This window comes from Etheostoma cragini, unplaced genomic scaffold, assembly GCF_013103735.1.
Source record: "Etheostoma cragini isolate CJK2018 unplaced genomic scaffold, CSU_Ecrag_1.0 ScbMSFa_1264, whole genome shotgun sequence".
In the NCBI taxonomy this organism is placed as follows: domain Eukaryota; kingdom Metazoa; phylum Chordata; class Actinopteri; order Perciformes; family Percidae; genus Etheostoma; species Etheostoma cragini.
The window spans coordinates 1-5,808 of record NW_023265301.1 but is presented as its reverse complement, the minus strand read 5'-3'; the positions used below and the strand labels follow the sequence as shown (position 1 = coordinate 5,808).

The window sequence follows — 5,808 nt, the reverse complement described above, 5'->3', positions numbered from 1 at the left end:
GGGGTTACACACATTATGTTCTTTAAACTCCAGTTTAGGTGTCGTTCCTCTTCTGTTTTTTTTTTTCAACATTTTTGTCTCTTTTACGTTTCTTTTCAAATTCTCTAAAATTAAAACAAACAAACAATGAAAGTAGTGAACTGATCGCTTATTTTACATATCCAAGATTTAATTGGTCAAATTTCTTTTTGGTAGTTTTGCGTCCCCTTGTGGTAGTTTTGCATCCCTTTGTGGTAGTTTTGCTTTCTTTGTGGTAGTTTTATTTCGCCTTGTGGTAGTTTTGTGCCCCTTTGTGGTAGTTTTGCGTCTCTTTGTGGTAGTTTTGCGTCTCTTTGTGGTAGTTTTGCGTCTCTTTGTGGTAGTTTTATTTCCCCTTGTGGTAGTTTTGTGTCCCTTTGTGGTAGTTTTGCGTCTCTTTGTGGTAGTTTTGCGTCTCTTTGTGGTAGTTTTGCTTTCTTTGTGGTAGTGTTGCATCCCCTTTGTGGTAGTTTTGCATCCCTTTGTGGTAGTTTTGGTTCTCTTTGTGGTAGTTTTGCATCCCTTTGTGGTAGTTTTGGTTCTCTTTGTGGTAGTTTTGCATCCCTTGTGGTAGTGTTGCATCCCCTTTGTGGTAGTTTTGCATCCCTTTGTGGTAGTTTTGGTTCTCTTTGTGGTAGTTTTGTGTCCCCTTGTAGTAGTTTTGTGCCCCTTTGTGGTAGTTTTACATCCCTTTTGTGGTAGTTTTGCTTTCTTTGTGGTAGTTTTACATCCCTTTTGTGGTAGTTTTTCTTCTCTTTGTGGTAGTTTTGCATCATCAGTTTTTCCAATAATTTTGGAGCCTTGCAATGTTGAAAAAATGCTATAACAAGCTGGGGGAGTAACTGGAGAGGCAGACACACACACAGACACACACACAGACACACACACAGACACACACACAGACACACACACACATACAGACACACAGACACACACACACAGACACACACACACACACAGACACAAACACAGACACACACACAGACACACACACAGACACACAGACACACACACAGACACACAGACACACACACACATACAGACACACACACAGACAGACACACAGACACACACAACACACACAGACACACAGACACACACACACAGACACACACACACACACAAACACAAACACAGACACACACACACACACATACAGACACACACATACACACACACACAGACACACAGACACACACACACATACAGACACACACACAGACACACACACACTCTCACACAGACAGACAGAAAGACAGACAGACAGACGGTCTGAATGCAGTCCGCCACCAGACTCCATTTCAAAATGTCTTATTTAAACATTTATAATTGAATTCACAAATACATTTTTTTCCTTAAATTATCCTTTAATATTTCGACTCCTAATCTCAATATTTTAACCTTTATGCTCGTTTCCTGTCTGGTTCATAAACTGTATTTTAAATTCTGTTTTGTTCATTTTTACTTGCTGTTGGGTCTTATTTTAACATTTATTCTGTCTGTAAACGTTTTTTTAAATTAATACACACAGAAATATCATTAATTATTTATTGTTTATTCACAAAATATTATTTAATTTCTCATAAATGCAACACTTTAACCGCTGCATGTTTTTTAAATTCATTACATTTATTTTACTGTTTTTATCAGTTTATTTTTATTTTTACTGTTTCTTTTTTTTTTTATTTACTCTGTTTTAATTGTTTTTCTGTTTTTTTTTTTTACCGGTTTTTAATTTTATTTTTCTGTTTTTTAATTATTATTTTTTTACAGTTTTTTTTTTAAATATTTATTTCTGCTTTTGCGTTTTTATTTCTCCGTGATATTGTTCTTGTAAATATAATAATATAATATAATAATTTATTTCCATTTTATGGTTTCATTTTAAATATTTTTTGTCTTGGGAAGAACTTTTTTTTAATTTTATTTAGACACACATACTGTTTTTTTTTGTTTTGTTCAAAAGACCCCAAAACAGTAAAAAGAAGCAAAAAGAATCTAATAACAATTTGTTAATTTTTTTACTTCCTTCTAGCTTTTTCTAGTTAATTTGACTGTAATCCATCTTTTGGGGGATTTTATCCTTTTTACATAAAAACCCTTAAAATGAACATGGAGTTTGGTTGAAGACGTCTTCAGATTGTTGTGGAGCGAGTTGTAGTTCTAGTGTTTGATGTTTTATCTGCTCGAGCCTTTCCAACATCTCAGACACAGATTATATTATCATATTATTATTATTGTTATTGTTATTGTTATTATATTATATATGTTATATTAATTATGATCATCAGCCGTAGTCCTCCACCAACGTGGACTCCAGCTCCAGAGAGTCGGCTAACGCTCGGCCACGTTAAGACTCTCTAAGGTGGCTTCTGTTCATCACACACACACACACACTCGCACACACACACACACTCGCACACACTCCCACTTGTTGTTTTTGTGTAGCTTTGAAATAAGAAAAGTCTGAAATCTAAAATCTGCTTCTTTAGGAAGAAAAACACAAAAACTCACCTGAGCAATTTCAGAGATCACCTCCCTCCGATCAGATCTGTGTCATTCTGAGGGCTGTGTGTGTGTGTGTGTGTGTGTGTGTGTGTGTGTGTGATCACATCATATCAAACTCCAAAGGTTCACTGTCTTGGTGTTAGCTTTACGAGCCGGCCGGCGTTAATGTATAACCTGCTGCTATCTGTGGACAGACACACACACACACACACACACACTCCAGCTTGCTGTGTGTGTGTGTGTGTTGCAGGAGTCCTTTGACCAATAGTCAGACAGTCACTATCTGGTTCAGAGTGCTCTGCTAAAAGTCTCTTTACACACACACACACACACACACTCACACACACACACACACACTCAGGGAGAACGAGGCAGCTGTTAGAAAAAAGAGAGAAAGAAGGAAGAAAGTGAAATCTGTTAAAATGAGTGTTTTTACAATGAAGTCTGGTGTGGGAGCAAATTTAATGTTATTTAATTTCCCCAAATACGTCTGCGCACACACACACAGACACACACGCACCCGGACACACACACGCACACAGACACACACACACACATAGATGCACACAGACACACACACAGACACACTTGTGAATCATTGTTTTTATGATTTTAATAAAATAAAAAAGCAGCGATACTGACTTTCATCCCAAAAACAGTGGAGCCTACATTTCCCATAATGCACCTGTCTTACACAAAGCCACGTCTCACTCTGAAGCTTTTGGGCTGAACACCAAAGTCCTGAAAACCTCTTTGTTTCTTTAAATTCTTCTGATTTTGATTCAGTTATGGTGTCGCCTTCCTGTAACTGTGAGGATTTGTTTTGTGTATTTTTCTTTTTTTAAAGTAGTTTCAAAATCTGTAATTTTAATGATGGTGGGTCCGGGCTAATGGACCAGGGTCTGGTAGGACCGGGCTAATGGACCAGGGTCTGGTAGGACCGGGCTAATGGACCAGGGTCTGGTAGGACCGGGCTAATGGACAAGGGTCTGGTAGGTCCGGACTAATGGACCAGGGTCTGGTAGGTCCGGACTAATGGAACAGATCTGGGTAGGACCTGGGTTTGGTATGACCGGGCTAATGGTGATTTGGAATGACATTCCGTATCAAATCAGAACATTATCAACTATCACGCATTTTAAAAAGGCATACAAACGGCTCCTTTTTAATAGTTACACTTGCACACATTAAAAAATTAGTTTATTTATTGTCCAAGCCTTGTTTGCACTGACTGTATTTGTCCAGCCCTGATGATGTTTTGTATAAATGTTTTTTGTCCTTATGTAAGTGTATTGTGGATTTCATTTGTCAAAAATCCATTATTTTTATATCAATGTCTTGTATTAATGTCTGTTATGACGTGCTGTAACCATGTTCTATGTTTCTGCAGAACAGGAACCTGCTGAAAACCAGTTTTTAAACTGAGTCAGGCCCGTTTTTGTATTGTAATGTAATGTTACTTTTTCTAACTTTCCTGTATAATAAATATATGAAATGAAATGAAATGAAAATGGAACAGATCTGGGTAGGACCCGGGTCTGGTATGACCGGGCTTATGGAACAGATCTGGGTAGGACCTGGGTCTGGTAGGACAGGGCTAATGGAACAGATCTGGGTAGGACCTGGGTCTGGTAGGACAGGGCTAATGGAACAGAGTCGGATAGGACCTGGGTCTGGTATGACCGGGCTAATGGAACAGATCTGGGTAGGACCTGGGTCTGGTAGGACCGGGCTAATGGAACAGATCTGGGTAGGACCTGGGTCTGGTAGGACTGGGCTAATGGAACATAGTCTGGTAGGACCTGGGTCTGGTATGACCGGGCTAATGGAACAGAGTTGGGTAGGACCTGGGTCTGGTAGGACTGGGCTAATGGAACAGATCTGGGTAGGACCTGGGTCTGGTAGGACCGGGCTAATGGAACAGATCTGGGTAGGACCTGGGTCTGGTAGGACCGGGCTAATGGAACATTGTCTGGTAGGACCTGGGTCTGGTATGACCGGGCTTATGGAACAGAGTTGGATAGGACCTGGGTCTGGTAGGACAGGGCTAATGGAACAGATCTGGGTAGGACCCGGGTCTGGTAGGACCGGGCTAATGGAACAGATCTGGGTAGGACCTGGGTCTGGTAGGACAGGGCTAATGGAACAGAGTCGGATAGGACCTGGGTCTGGTATGACCGGGCTAATGGAACAGAGTCGGATAGGACCTGGGTCTGGTAGGACAGGGCTAATGGAACAGAGTCGGATAGGACCTGGGTCTGGTATGACCGGGCTTATGGAACAGAGTTGGGTAGGACCTGGGTCTGGTAGGACAGGGCTAATGGAACAGGGTCTGGTAGGACCAGGGTCTGGTAGGACCAGGCTAGTGGACCTGATTCTGGCAGGACAAGTGACACCTTTACGTCCCGAGCCCACTAAAATCCTCCCGTCATATCCCAATCCCGTGACTCCCCCTACCCTAGAAAGACCCTGTCCTGCAAAGTCCTAAGACAAAGACCCTGAATACCCTTTTTTTTAATTATTATTTTTTGGCCGGTTGTATCCAGAGGACAGATGAAGACATGAACGGGGGGGGACACACATCCAAGGGCTGCAGGTCGGAGATGGACCCGCGGCCACCGCGTCGAGGAGTGCACCGCTACGTATGTACGCCCGCTCTGCCCACGAAATGCTGTGGCAGCGGAATCTGGGAAGGTTCCATAATGTGGGAAGGTTCCGGGATGTGGGAAGGTTCCATAATGTGGGAAGGTTCCCGAACGTGGAAAGGTTCCTGAATGTGGGAAGGTTCGTGAACGTGGGAAGGTTCCGGGATATGGGAAGGTTCCTGAATGTGGGAAGGTTCCTGAACGTGGGAAGGTTCCGGGATATGGGAAGGTTCCTGAATGTGGGAAGGTTCCTGGATGTGGGAAGGTTCCGGGATATGGGAAGGTTCCTGAACGTGGGAAGGTTCTGGGATGTAGGAAGGTTCCGGGATGTGGGAAGGTTCCGGGATGTGTGAAGGTTCCTGAACGTGGGAAGGTTCCGGGATGTAGGAAGGTTCCGGGATATGGGAAGGTTCCTGAACGTGGGAAGGTTCCGGGATGTGGGAAGGTTCCTGAACGTGGGAAGGTTCCGGGATGTGGGAAGGTTCCCGGATGTGGGAAGGTTCCGGGATGTGGGAAGGTTCCGGGACGTGGGAAGGTTCCTGAACGTGGGAAGGTTCCAGGATGTGGGAAGGTTCCGGGATGTGGGAAGGTTCCTGAACGTGGGAAGGTTCCCGGACGTGGGAAGGTTCCTGAACGT

The 5,808-nt window shown here is 42.9% G+C and overlaps 1 protein-coding gene across 1 annotated transcript in view; it reads right to left on the bottom strand.

Annotated features, from left to right (window-relative positions):
• LOC117939841 (APOBEC1 complementation factor-like) overlaps positions 1 to 2,624 on the bottom strand; it is a gene marked incomplete at its 3' end in the record, with an annotated part of 6,335 nt that extends 3,711 nt beyond the window's left edge. Inside the window, exon 1 of the mRNA XM_034865273.1 lies at positions 2,533 to 2,624. The remainder of the gene's footprint in view (positions 1 to 2,532) is intronic.
• Between the last annotated feature and the right edge of the window lie 3,184 nt (positions 2,625 to 5,808).